Below are 15,103 nucleotides of genomic sequence, written 5' to 3' on the forward strand. Positions count from 1 at the left end.
ATGTGTCTGTTCCCACTCTGCTTTTGATATTTTTACTCTAGCTATAACTCAAATGCCTGCCATGGCTGGGCATGAAATGCAGTGAGTAAAACTAACTGGTTTATAGCAATAGAAAAAGATCTCCAAGTGTAATTTTTGTGAAAAAAGCATGATAAAAGGCAGTGTGTATAATTCTACTTTTGTATAAAAAAGGTAATAATAAGACTCTGTGCATATTTTCTTGTAATCTGCCTCAAGAGACTCTAGAAGCATACACAAAAACTAATAAGAGATTACCTTGAGAGAAGTTGGGGTTATGTGGTTAGATAAGATACAGAGGTGGGACTGAGACTTTTCACTATATACCATTTTTAAGAGATTTTATTTATTTATTTGAGAGAGAGAGAGAGCACATGATTAGGGGGAGGGGCAGAGGGAGGGGGAGAAGCAGATTCCCTGTTGAGCAAGGAGCCCAACATGGGCCTTGATCCCAGAATCCTGAGATCATGACCTGAGCTGAACGCAGACACTTAACTGAATGAGCCACCCAGGCACCCCACATTATATACCATTTTTATTTTTATTGTTTTTTAAAGATTTTATTTATTTATTTGAGAGAGAGCAAGAGAGAGAGAGAGCACAAGCAAGGGGAGTGGCAGAGGGCAATGGAGAAGCAGTCTCCCTATAGAACAGGGAGCCTGATGTGGGGCTCGATCCCAGGACCCCGAGATCATGACCTGAGCCAAAGGCAGATGCTTAATAGACTGAGCCACCCAGGTGCCCCTGTATGCTATTTTTTAAAAAGATTTTATTTATTTATTTGACAGAGAGATAGCCAGCGAGAGAGGGAACACAAGCAGGGGGAGTGGGAGAGGAAGAAGCAGGCTCCAAGCAGAGGAGCCTGATGCAGGGCTCGATCCCAGAACTCCAGGATCACGCCCTGAGCTGAAGGCAGAAGCTTAATGACCGAGCCACCCAGGCGCCCCCCCTATATGCTATTTTTAAAAAAGATTTTGAACCAAATGAATTTAGTACCTTTTTTAAGGAAAGAAAAAAAATAGAACAATATGCAGGCTATACCTGTACAAGACTGTGGACTAAATTTGGCCCATGAATTGCCATTTGAAGCCTCCCTATTAAACAAATCCCTAAACTTAAATCATTGAAGTCTGAATCATTGATTCATTCATTCAGCAAACATTTATTGAATGCCTCCTAAGGTCCAGTCTTCATGTTCAGGAGCCAGACCCTATTTCTAACCTCAAGGAGCCTTCAATCGCTAGACTCTAGTGGCCCCTCTTGGTGAATATTTAAAAAGAAACATCTTTGCATTGTTTTGGCAACTTAAACTAATTAGTAAGTGTTTCCAAGTTGAATCTCCAGTGAGTAGGTAAGACTTGCTTGCAGACTAGCAAGTACATGTTCATATACTCACAATTAATGTTTAAGACCATAAAAATATTTTGATCTTAACTATTTTAAAATAAATTCTCTTAGCTTTGTTTATTCTATTAATTTATTAGGCAAATATCTCAAGATAAACTTAAACTCAAGCCAAGTAAATTATTTCAAGTTCTAGAAAAAATGAATATGTATTAATGAAACTATTTGCAAATAAAATTTCTGAGAGCAAACTGTTTCAGTGAGAGACAGGAAATAGGAATAAGGAAAGGAAGGGGAACCAGGAGTAAAATACAAGTGCAATCTATCTTCCTTTGTAGAAAAAAAAAAAAAAAGATGTGACATAGCCTCCTTGAATCTGTTAATCTAATCTTGATGCTAATAATCTTATCTTTCCTGGAGGTGTGTTTTGGCTTTTTTCCCCACCTAACCCTTCCCACCCCCATAAACTCTTGGAAATGTGCAGTTCATGTAGAAAAGCAACATGTTTGCCCTCTGGTAGAATGGAGTCTTACATTCCCCAGGCTCTTGTAGAGGCCAACAAAAGTTTAGATTGGCTTAAATGTAGAAATCTATTTCCCATCGTGACAGTGGAAGACATTTCAGGTTTCTGGATTCTTAAATATTCTGCTGCCTGCAAATCCTATTCAGAAGTTTACTTTGCTGTGACTAATTGTTAGGAAGACAGCAGAGTTACTCGAGACTAATATTACTAGCTTTGAACTGACATTAATGTCTTTAGAAAGCCTAACTATCTGTATGGAGCAATGTTTCTGATCACAACGTTACCCTGAGATCCCCAGAGGTTAAGTGACTTTATTTGAGAAGAAAAAGATTCATTAACATTTTGTCATGTAAATAATTTGATTTGAATAAATTATTTCTTCTGGGTGATAAAACAAGGGAGTCATCACAATATGTTTAATAAAATTTATTCTAGTTTGATAGTTAATACCATACCAGATTTTTGCATCTGTTTTAGTTCTCTTTTGCTATATCACAGAGCACCACAAAATTTAGAGGCTTTAAAAGAACAACACATTGTAATCACTTATGGTTCTGTAAGTTGATTGGGCTCAACTGAACTTGGGCCTCTTGCTTGGGGCCTCTCATCTGGTTGCAGTGAGATGGTGGCTGAGGCTAGAATAATCTGAAGGCTTGACTGGGCTGGACATATAAGATGGCTTCTTGACTTACAAATTTGGTGGCTCAGTTAGAATGGCTGGAAGAGCTAGAAGCTGGTATCTGTCTTTCTCTTTTCACGTGGTTAGTTTGAAATTCCTCACAGCATTATAGTCTTAGGGTTAGTGTTCTTACATGGGGGCTGTTTCCCCCAGAGTAAGGGTTCAAGAGACCCTGGCAGGAGCTGCAAGGCTTTTTGTGACCTAGCTTCAGAAGTCACACAGCATCACTTTTGTTTCATTTTAATGGTCCAAAAGCTAGTCATCCATAGGGGCCAATTGATAGAGCCTCCAATGGCCAAAGCAGGAACAATTTGAGCAATAAAAAAATAAGATTGCATTGGATTATAACCCTTATATAAGATAGGGGTCCATTGAGCCTACACAGATATAAATAAATGATTGAATAAATAATTTTCAAGAAAAAGACAAAGGGAGAAGACAAGAGAGAAGAGACAATTCTCCCTTGAAGAATTCCGAATAATTTGTGCAGATACTCCAGTCTCAAGGAGGGGAAGCATGAATCCTTACTTATTAACTGTAGACTTCTCATAATGACTTTCTTCCAAAACTATAGAATGGAAGGGGGGAAAAGAGTATCTCAGCCCTATGATCAAGGTCAGTATTGACAGTGATAAATCCATTGATAGTATATATCCTTGATATGATGTGATGAGAATGGCACTTTACTTCTGTGATGCTCCTTCCAAAACCCAAAACTCCAGTCTATTTGTGAGAAAAATATCAGACAAGTTCCAATAGAAGGACATCCTATAAAATACTTGATCAGCACTCCTTAAAACTAAGTCATCAAAAACAACGAAAGTCTAAGTAAGTATCAGAGCCAAAAGGAGCCTAAAGAGACAATGACAAGTAAATGTAATGTGGTATCCTGGTGAAGATCCTGGAGCAGAAAAAGACATTAGGCAGAAATGAAGGAAATCTGAATAAATTACTACAGACTTTAGCTAATAAAAATGTATTAATATGTATTCACTAATTATAACAAATATACCATGCAAATATAAGATGTTAATAATAGGAGAAATTGAGTGAGGGGTATATGAGAAGTGTCCATAGTATGGTCTTATTTTTTTCTATAAATCTGAAACTATCCTTAAAAATAAGGTCTATAAAAAAAAAAAACAAAACAACTCATCATAAGGCCCAGATTTGAAGGGAGGGAACTACAAGAGGTATAAATAGTAGGTGTGATTCATTGCAGGGTCATTTACAATAGCATCAATTCCACTGATTTTTTTCTGAGAACTCACCTCTCTACCCTCTAGTCCCAGTTCATATAGCTGGAGCCTCACCTGTTGGCTTCAGAGATAGAACCATTGACTCTGGCCTGAAGTAACCAATGAGTCTCATCTCCTTCACCAGAATCAGGGAAATTTATCTTCTTTGCCACATGGTAGTTTCAGGAGTGTGCAGTGACCTAACCCAGAGCAATCAGAGCAACTCTAGGACTGTTAGCAAACTAACCTCTGGCCTTGAACTTGAGTATATGTGAGGTGGGAGCTGCTGCTTCTTGTCTTGCTGTCAGGAGGGGAGAACTTGAAGGTACCAGATACCATCTAGAGTCTGAGCAAGAGACCAACAGAATAGAGGTGGTAGGCGATAGACTCAAAGATGGGAAAAAACAAGCTGTGGGACATTATGGAGCCCAGAATCCATCCCTGCTAAGAGGAGCTCTGCCTCTGGAAGATCTCAGTTACTCAAGGCATTAGTCTCTTTTTGGCTTAAGTCAGTTTGGTTTGGGATTTTTTTTTTTTAATTCATTTCAATGGATGAGTTTCCCAAATGATACAATGAAATAATGAATTGTCCTCCAATTTATTTCTATGTTAAATATGATCAAAATATTACTTGATTTTAAGATTGCTGATTTTTTGAGGCTGCTTTGTTTATTCCTAAATAATTTATGATTTATTTGAAAAGTAAAGTAGTTAATATTTTTAACCAAGAATAAATTCTTAAACATTCTTAAAACATTTAGAACGATTGCATAGCACACACAGAAAGTGCCCCAAAATGTTAAATGTTACTTATTTATTGTTATTTTTGCTTACATTAAAGGGCTAAATCTTTGTTATGAAACCTTTTATCTGGTCTTAAATGTACATGTAGTTATCATAGTAAAATTAGAGTGGTCATATGGCAAAGTGGCTAAGAATGTGTTTTATAATCTGTTAGGTCTGGGTTCAAATTCCAGCCCACTCCTCAGATGCTGTGTAATCTGCAAGTTACTTAACCTCTCTGAGCTTCATTTTATCCTCCTAAAAATTAGACTAAAGGTAGCTTGTAGGAGTGAGATTAAATAATGCTTGCAAAGGCCCAGATGCAATGCCTAACACAAAATAGATGTCCCATCAAGTGTGATTATATTATTTTTATGCTGTGTGGTTATTTTATTAGCCCATAAAAGACTGGTCAAATAAATCAAGAATCCATGTAAAGGACAATGTATTTTGTATCAATGTATGTATTACTTATCCAAAAATTAAAATTAAGAAAACAAAATTGCTCTAAAATTTATGAAATATGTTTATTATAGAAGACATGATTACTTGTATATTTGAAAATTTGGGGCTACCATACTTTTTTCTAAGGTCCAAGATTAAAACACTAACTCAAAATATATTGTGATATCCTTTAGTTTGCAGATCATATTTGTTCAAAATCAACTATGTTCTTCTAAAATTACAAACCAACAAATTGCCCAATGCTGAGCAGTAAGTTAAAAGATATACTTACTTGTTAGAAGATCAGTGTCATAAAATTAACCTCAAAGTCAATGAAGGGCGTCAAATAGACATTATTTAAAACAGAGTAAAGGAACTGAGAAATAGTGTTACATGAATCCATTTAAATATAGTATATTTTAAAGAATAACCCAATATAATGTTTTAATTATTATAATGGGATCCTTTTGGTTGCAAGAGAGAAAAATCCAACTAAAATAATTTTCTCATATAACAGGTCGGGAGGTAGGGTGGCTGGTGGCTTCATGCTATTGTTTTTCATCTTTCTTCCAGCTCCCTCCCTGGTCACAATATGGCTGCAGCAGTTCCAGCTATCATGATCTCACACCAATGTCCAGAGGTAAGAAAAGAGGACCTCTTCCTTGTGTTTCTGTAGAAAAGCTAAAAAACCTTTTGAAGGAACCTCCCCACTGTTCCATCCTACTCAGACTTCTCTTCAAGTTTTGTTGGCCATAATAGGGTCATAATGGAAGTGAAAGTACCATGATTGGCTGGATGACATAAGTGTCACTTCGGGGGTGGGGGTGGGGGTGGGGCTAGAGCACACGGCCAATTGGATGAACACAACTAATTGTCAGGATGGAAAAAGAGGGGAATGTGTGTTGAGAAGACAAAGACCCTGCTACACTGACAAGCACCATTCCAAAAAAAATGGGAAAAAAGAATTCAACTGATGAAAGCATGTTATTAAATAATATGCAGTGGCTAGAGGGAATATGTGTACAACAACATATATAGATCATAAAAGCATAGTATTCAGTGAAAACAGTGGGAAAGAGAACAAAATCTATCCTACAATATTTATGGTACTTCAAAATATATGAACACTGGAACTTTCACATATTGCTGTCAGGGGCATAAACTGGTACAGCCACTTGGGAAAACTGTCAGGCAGGATCTACTAATGGTAAACAAATCATGCCCTACTTCCCAGTAAATTGGTTTTCTAGCTGTATACATGTGTGTGTTTGTGTGTACCAGATATGTCTGGGAATATTCAGAGCAGCACCATTCATAGCAGTCCCAAACTGGAAACCAGCCACCCAAATGTCCATCAGCCAGAGAGAATGGATTAATCTATGGTGGTGTAGTTCCACACTCGAATACTGTAATGGAATACAGTATTCACTGGAATACTATGCAGTGACGAGAGCGAATGAACTACTGTTACACACCACAACTAGTGAAATGAGTCAGTTACTCAAGAGTTTTAACTGTATGATTCCACTTATATAAATTTCAAAAATAGGTAAAATTAATCTATAACAATAGGAGTCAAGATAGTGATTACCTGTTCGGGGAGGGTCATAGCTATTGGGACAGGACTCCTGGTGGGCTGGTAATATTTTATTTCTTAACATGTTTTGTTCTCATGGATTTATTTGTGAAAATTCACTGAGGTGTGCAGGTATGATGGGCATTTTTCTACATGTATGCTATACTTAAAATTTTTTCCTTAAAAAATCATGCATATATAAAATAGCACTCATTTGGGGTGCCTGGGTGGCACAGTTGGTGGAGTGTCTGACTCTTGGTCTTGGCTCAGGTCATGATCTCAGGGTCGTGGGATTGAGCCCCATGTCGGGCTCTGCACTTAGTACCAAATCCGCTCAAGATTCTCTCTCTCTCTGCACATCGTCCCACCAAGCGTGCATGCTCTCTTTCCCTCTCAAATAAATAAATAAGTCTTAAAAAAAAAGAAAGAAAGATCTCAAAATAGCATTCGTTTAATTAATAGTAACTATTGCTAGGCACTGTCTGGGCACTGAGAATACAAAGAGAACTCAGTCCCTGCATCCTTGGAGCTTAATCCTAATAATAAAAATAAATGTAATAATGATAACCGCAGATAATACTTAAATAGTATAGATTATTTGTTGGATAAAATTGTGGTGGTTTGAGGTAGATGCTGTCATCATCCCCATTTTAGAGCTGAGGAAATTGAGGCACAAAGCTACCTGCTGAAGATCACAGAGTGAGTCGTAGAGTGAAAATGCAAGCCTAATAATTCGAATTCTGGAGTCTGGCTTCTAGTCATGATGCCATATTGCCTCTCATTCTAGTGAGGGGAGACAGACAAAAAACAAGGTAGATATGTGAAGAATTGAAGCTGGCAAATACTACAATTGAGAAAAACCACGGTATAGCGCAGGAAGTGACAAGGGGGATTGCTGTTCTAAACAGGATGCTTAGGGAAGGTTTTTAAAAATAAAGTGACATTTTAAAACAGACATAAAGAAAGTGAGTGAGCCATTGGATAGCTGAGTAGTAAGTGTTTCAGGCAAAAGAAACAGCAAGGCCCTGAGGAGTGCTTAGTAAGTTCTAGAAATAGCTAGGAGGCCATGATGGCTAAAATAAAATGATATGGACAGAAGTGGGAGGGGATGATCTAATGGGCACCAGATCATGCATGGCCTTATACGCCAGGACTTGTTCTTTATATACCTATCCAATGACAGATACAGTATGCTTATTAGAGTGAATACTAAACATAGGGAATGGGTGAGGGGATCTTGAATAAAAGAAATAAATGCACAATTAGTACCAACCTATTAGGCTTGTATTATTATTTTTTATAATAATTTTTATTATGTTATGTTAGTCACCACACAGTATATCCTTAGTTTTTTATGTAATGTTCCATGATTCATTATTTGCGTATAACACCCAGTGCACCATGCAATATGTGCCCTCCTTAATATTCATCATCAGCCTATCCCAGTCCCCCACCCCGTCCCCTCTGAAGCCCTCAGTTTGTTTCCCAGAGTCAGTAGTCTCTCATGGTTCATTCCCCCTTNTCCTAGTTCTTATGTTCCATAGATGAGAGAAATCATATGATAATTGTCTTTCTCTGCTTGACTTATTTCACTTAGCATAATCTCCTCCAGTCCTGTCCATGTTGCAGCAAATGTTGAGAAACCATTCTTTTTGATAGCTGAGTAATATTCCATTGTAGATATGGANTGAGTAATATTCCATTGTATATATGGACCACAGCTTCTTAATCCAGTCATCTGTTGAAGGGCATCTCGGCTCCTTCCATGATTTGGCTATTGTGGACAATGCAGCTATGAACATTGGGGTGCATATGGCCCTTCTCTTTACTACGTCTGTATCTTTGGGGTAAACACCCAGTAGTGCAATGGCTGGGTCATAGGGTAGTTCAATTTTTAACTTTTTAAGGGACCTCCACACTGTTTTCCAGAGTGGCTGTACCAACTTGCATTCCCACCAACAATGTAGGAGGGATCCCCTTTCTCCACATCCTCTCCAATATTTGTTGTTTCTTATCTTGTCAATTTTTGCCGTTCTAACTGGTGTAAGGTCGTATCTCAGTGTGGTTTTGATTTGAATTTCCCTGATGGCTAATGATTTTGAACATTTTTTCATGTGTCTGTTAGCCATTTGTATGTCTTCATTGGAAAAGTGTCTGTTCATATCTTCTGCCCATTTTATGATTTGTTTATTTGTTTCTCGTGTATTGAGTTTGAGAAGTTCTTTGTAGATCTTGGATACCAGTCCTTTATCTGTGGTGTCCTTTGCAAATATATTCTCCCATTCCGTGGGCTGTCTCTTAGTNAAGTCCCACAAGTTCATTTTATCTTTTGTTTCTCTTGCCTTTGGAGATGTGTCACGAAAAAAGTTGCTCTGGCCGATGTCATAGAAGTTGTTGCCTATGTTCTCCTCTAGAATTTTGATGGATTCCTGTCTCACATTGAGGTCTTTCATCCATTTGGAGTTTATTTTTGTGTATGGTGTGAGAGAGTGGTCAAGTTTCATTCTTTTGCATGTAGCTGTCCAATTTTCCCAGCACCATTTATTGAAGAGACTGTCTTTTTTCCACCGGATGTTTTTTCCTGCTTTATCAAAGATTAGTTGCCCAAAGAGCCGAGGGTCCATTTCTGGGTTCTCTATTCTGTTCCATTGGTCGATGTGTCTGTTTTTGTGCCAGTACCATGCTGTCTTTGTGATCACAGCTTTGTAGTACAGCTCGAAATCCGGCATTGTGATGCCCCCAGCTTTGTTTTTCCTTTTCAACAGTTCCTTGGAGATTCGGGGCCTTTTCTGGTTCCATACAAATTTAAGGACTATTTGTTCCAGTTCTTTGAAAAATGTCCTCGGTATTTTGATCGGGATGACATTGAAAGTATAGATTGCTCTGGGTAGCATAGACATTTTAACTATGTTAATTCTTCCGATCCATGAGCACGGAATATTTTTGCATCTTTTTATGTCTTCCTCAATATCTTTCAAAAGTGATCTATAGTTTCTAGCATATAGGTCCTTTACGTCTCTGGTTAAGTTAATTCCAAGGTAACGCATGGTTTTTGGTGTTATTGTAAATGGGATGGATTCCCTAATTTCTCTTTCTTCAGTCTCGTTATTCGTGTATAGAAATGCAACTGATTTCTGGGCATTGATTTTGTATCCTGCCACCTTACTGAATTGTTCTATAACTTCTAATAGTTTGGGAGTGGATTCCTTTGGGTTTTCCATATAGAGTATCATGTCATCTGCAAAGAGAGACAGTTTGACTTCTTCTTTGCCAATTTGGATATCTTTTATCCCTTTTTGTCTTCTGATTGCTGTTGCAAGGACTTCTAGTACTATGTTGAATAATAGTGGCGAGAGTGGGCATCCTTGTCGTGTTCCTGATCTTAAGGGAAAGGCTTCCAGCTTTTCCCCATTGAGAATAATGCTTGCAGTAGGCTTTTCATAGATGGTTTTTATGAAATTGAGGAATGTACTCTCTATCCCTACACTCTGAAGGGTTTTAATCAGGAAAAGATGCTGTATTTTGTCAAATGATTTTTCTGCATCAATTGAGAGGATCATATGGTTCTTGACTGTTTTCTTGTTGATATGATTTATCACACTGATCGATTTGCGAATGTTGAACCACCCTTGCATCCCAGGGATGAATCCCACTTGGTCATGATGGATAATCCTTTTAATGTACTGTTGGATCCTATTAGCTAGGATCTTGTTGAGACTTTTGGCGTCCATATTCATCAGGGATATTGGTCTGTAATTCTCCTTTTTGTTCGTGTCTTTGCCTGGCTTGGGGATCAAGGTAATACTGGCCTCATAGAATGAGTTTGGTAGTTTTCCTATTGTTTCTATTTTTTGAAACAGCTTCAGGAGAACAGGTATTATTTCTTCTTTGAATGTTTGGTAGAATTCCCCAGGGAATCCGTCATCAGGCCCTGGACTCTTGTTTTTGGGGAGGTTTTTGATCACTGCTTCAATCTCTTCATAAATAATTGGTCTGTTTAAATAATCAATTTCTTCCTGTTTCAGTCTTGGTAGTTTATAGGTTTCCAGGAAGGCATCCATTTCTTTCAGGTTGTTTAATTTATTGGCATAAAGCTGTTGATAAAAGTTTCTAATGATCCTTCCTATTTCATTGCTGTTGGTCATGATCTCGCCCCTTTCATTCATAATTATATTAATTTGGGTCCTTTCTCTATTCTTTTGGATAAGTCTGGCCAGTGGCTTATCGATCTTATTTATTCTTTCAAAGAACCAGCTTCTAGTTCTGTTGATCTGCTCTACTGTGTTCCTGGTTTCTAATCCATTGATCTTTTCTCTAATCTTGATCACTTGCCTTCTCGTGCGAGGGTTAGGGCTGTTCTTCTGTTCCAGCTCCAGCTTCTTGAGGTGAGAATATAAAAAATGCATCTTAGATTTTTCTATTCTTTTGAGTGTGGCTTGGATGGCTATGTATTTTCCCCTTAGGACTGCCTTTGCCATGTCCCATAGATTTTGGACCAATGTGTTTTCATTTTCTACAAAAATTGTTTAATCTCCTTCTTAATTACCTGGTTTACCCAATCGTTCTTGAGCAGGATTGTTCTTAGTTTCCAAGTGTTTGAGTTTCTTCCAAATTTTTCCTTGTGATTGAATTCCAGTTTCAAAGCACTGTGGTCTGAGAATATGCAGGGAATAATCTCAGTCTTTTGGTATTGGTTGAGACCTGTTTTGTGACCCAGTATATGGTCTATTCTGGAGAAAGTTCCATGTGCATTTGAAAAGAATGGGTATTCTGTTGTTCTGGGGTGTAGTGTTCTGTATATATCTATGAGGTCCATCTGGTCCAGTATGTCATTCAAAGCTCTTGTTTCTTTGTTGATTTTCTGCTTAGGTGATCTATTGCTGACAGCAGAGTGTTGAGGTCCCCTACTATTAACGTATTATTATCTATATGTCTTTTTATTCTGGTTAAGAGTTGGCTTGTGTATCTAGCTGCTCTCCTGTTGGGGGCATAGATATTTATAATTGTCATATCAAATTGTTGGATACATCCTTTAAGAATAATATAGTGTCCTTCTGTATCTCTAACTACAGACTTTAGTTTAAAATCTAATCTGACTGATATGAGAATTGTTACCCCAGCTTTCATTTGAGGTCCATTGGCATGAAAAATGGTTTTCCATCCCTTCACTTTCAGTCTGGATGTATCTTTAGGTTCAAAATGAGTCTCTTGTAGACAGCAAATGGATGGGTCATGTCTTTTTATCGAAACTGCAACCCTGTGGTGTTTTATGGGAGCATTTAGGCCGTTCACATTGAGAGTGATTATTGAGAGATATGATTTTAATGATGTCATGTTGCCTGTGAAGTCTTTGTTTCTATAGATTGTAAATTTCTCTTCTGTATCACTCTTGAGGCCTTTTTACTTTTATAGAACCCCCCTTAATATTTCTGTTAGGGCTGGCTTGGTGGTCACAAATTCCTTCAGTTTCTGCTGGTCTTGGAAGGTCCTTATCTCTCCATCAATTCTGAATGACAGCCTTGCGGGATAAAGGATCCTTGGCTGCATGTTCCATTCAGTTACAGCTTTAAAAATACCTTGCCAACCCTTCCTGGCCTGCCAGGTCTCTGTAGACAGGTCTGACGTTATTCTGATATTCTTCCCTCTGTACGTAAGGATTTTCTTCCCCCTGGCCTCTTTCAAGACTGTATCCTTAGATCTAATATTTGCGAATTGCACTATGATGTGACGTAGTGTAGGTCTGTTCTCATTGATCTTGGGAGGGGCCCTCTTTGCCTCTTGGACAGGAATGCTTGTTTCTTTTGCCAGGTTAGGGAAGTTCTCAGCTACAATTTGTTCAAATATCTCTTCTAGACCTCTCTTTTTCTCCACCCCCTTGGGGATGCCAATGATTCTGACATTGGAATGTTTCATTGAGTCAGTAATCTCCCATAATCTACATTCTTGAGATTGGATTTTTTTGAGCCAAGTTTCTGTTTAACTTTCTCTCCTACCATCCCATCCTCCAATTCACTAATTCGGTCTTCTGCCTCATTTACCCTGGCCATCAGAGCGTCTAGTTTAGACTGCATTTGATTCATAGCATTTTTAATTTCTGCCAGATTCGCTCTCATTTCTGCCTTTAGAGATTCTATATTCTGATTAATATTTTTGTTAATCTTTTTTCAAGCCTATACATCATCTTGACCATTGTTACTCTGAACTCCATTTCTGACAATTTGGTTATATCCATATCCATCAGTTCTGTGGCAGAGGCCACAGTCTCTGTGTCCTATCTTTGCTGAGGGTTTCTCCTCCTCATCATTCTGATGAGGAGAGGTTGCCGGGATGCACAGATCCCAAATTATTGACCAGGACCCAGGCAGTGTGCACTTGTTTTATAGGGACCTTAGGGATGTGAGCTTCTTGATTTTTCAGCCTGCCTTCTGGGGGAGGGGCCTGCCGCACTGATACTCAGGCAAACCTGTTTGGGTAGAGTTGCCCCGTCCCCTGCGAGGGGGGATGGGGATGGGCACAATGTGAGCTGGTATTTCTGGGCTTTTGTTCTCTGGCGTTTTTCCCTGGTGGTTTTCTTTGACTCTTCTGAGAGTCAGAGCAGCAGCAGTGGCCGTATCCTAGCCTCTGTCTCAGAACAGAGAGATCGCAATCCACTCTCCACTGAGCTCTCCTGGCCACTTTAAGTCTGTTTCTGTCCGTGCTGCCAAAAACCCTGCAGTGTCCCAGGATGTGTGCCACACAGCCACTGTCCCAGCCCTCACTCCCAGGGCCAGCATGTCTCTGTCTTTTGTGCTTCTAACACTGCCAGCCACCCCCGGTTCCCACGTGTGCGCTCCTGAGCTCCCTGTTTCAGTGTGGTTTGCGCGCACTCCAGAGCGCCGGTTTTCTGTCTGGTTGAGCACACGCTCCCGAGCTCCCGGTTTCAGTCTAGTTCGAGTGAGCGCTCTGGAGCTCCGGTTTTCAGTCTGGTCATGCTCATGTTCCCAGGCTCAACCTCTCAGCCTGCTTTCTCACAGGTGCCGGTCCTCGAGTCTGGCCTGCTCCCCAGTGCAGGTGAGCGCGACGGCTCCCTCCCCCTTCCATTTATCTTCCGATATCTGTGTGCAGATTCACGGCTCTCTGCTTCATACCTCAATACTCAGTGCTGGAGATGTTCGTTTGTAGAGATCCAGATGTATCTTCCTACGTCTCCTATAATCTTGTATTATTAGTCATTAGTATTATTAGTATTTTTAACTCAGTTTTTTTTATTTTTATTTTTTAAAACTTCTTTCTTTTTTTCCCCTGAACTTTATTTTATTTATTTATTTATTTAAAGATTTTATTTATTTTTTTTGGCAGAGAAAGAGATAGCCAGCGAGAGAGGGAACAGAAACAGGGGGAATGGGAGAGGAAGAACCAGGCTCCCAGCGGAGGAGCCTGATGTGGGGCTTGATCCCAGAATACTGGGATCATGCCCTGAATTGAAGGCAGACACTTAACGACTGAGCCACCCAGGTGCCCCTAAAACTTCTTTCTTTTTTAAACAGTGTTATATTAGTTTCAGGTATGCACTATAGTGATTCAACAATTGCATACATCATCCGATGCTCATCACAACACCCCCTGTTTCTCCTGTCCCCCCACCCACCTCTCCTCTGCTAAACCATCAGTTTGTTCCCCATAATTAAGAGTCTGTTTCTTGATTTCTCTCTTACTCTCCCTCTTCCTTTGCTCATTTGTTTTTTTTCTTAAATTCCACATGAGTGAAATCATATGGTATTTGCTGTCTCTGACTTATTCACTTAACATTATATTCTAGCTCCAGATCCATTGTCATTGCAAATGACAAGATTTCGTTCTTTTTTAAGGCTGAATAATATTCATTGTGTGTGTGTATACACACATATACAAAATTATGTGTGTGTGTGTATACACACACACACACACACACACCACATCTTTATATACCACATCATTATCCATTGGTTAATTGATGGACACTTAGGCTACTTTCATAATTTGGCTACTGTAAAAAATGCTGCCATCAACAAGGGGTGCATGTGTCCCTTTGAATTAGTGACTCTGTATTCCTTGGATAAATACCCTGTAAGGCCATTGCTTGATTGTAGGGTAGTTCTATTTTTAACTTTTGGTGGAACCTGCATAATATATATCTGAATTGTGGGGTAGAGGTGGAAACAACTCTGGCATAGTCTTTAACCGAAGAGGACTGTATACTCCATCTTCACAACACCATAAATTATCCAAAAATTAAGGGGCGCCGGGTGGCTCAGTTGGTTAAGCATCTGCTTTCGGCTCAGGTCATGATCCTAGGGTCCTGGGATCGAGCCCCGCATTGGGCTCCCTGCTCGGTGGAAAACCTGTTTTTCCCTCTCCCTCTGCCTGCCATTCCTCCTGTTCGTGCTCTTTCTCTCTGTCAAATAAGTAAGTAAAATCTTTTTAAAAAATAGCGTTTTAGAGAAACCCCAAAATTAAAATGATTTCATCAAATTTCCACT

The 15,103-nt window shown here is 39.1% G+C and overlaps 1 long non-coding RNA gene across 1 annotated transcript in view; it reads left to right on the forward strand.

Annotated features, from left to right (window-relative positions):
• Positions 1 to 15,103, forward strand: part of LOC105240737 — an 81,755-nt gene that overhangs the window by 38,475 nt on the left and 28,177 nt on the right. Inside the window, exon 5 of the long non-coding RNA XR_004624153.1 lies at positions 5,603 to 5,669. This is a non-coding gene — a long non-coding RNA (uncharacterized LOC105240737). The remainder of the gene's footprint in view (positions 1 to 5,602; positions 5,670 to 15,103) is intronic.

The sequence above is a fragment of the Ailuropoda melanoleuca genome, chromosome 3 (genome assembly GCF_002007445.2).
Source record: "Ailuropoda melanoleuca isolate Jingjing chromosome 3, ASM200744v2, whole genome shotgun sequence".
Classification (NCBI taxonomy): domain Eukaryota; kingdom Metazoa; phylum Chordata; class Mammalia; order Carnivora; family Ursidae; genus Ailuropoda; species Ailuropoda melanoleuca.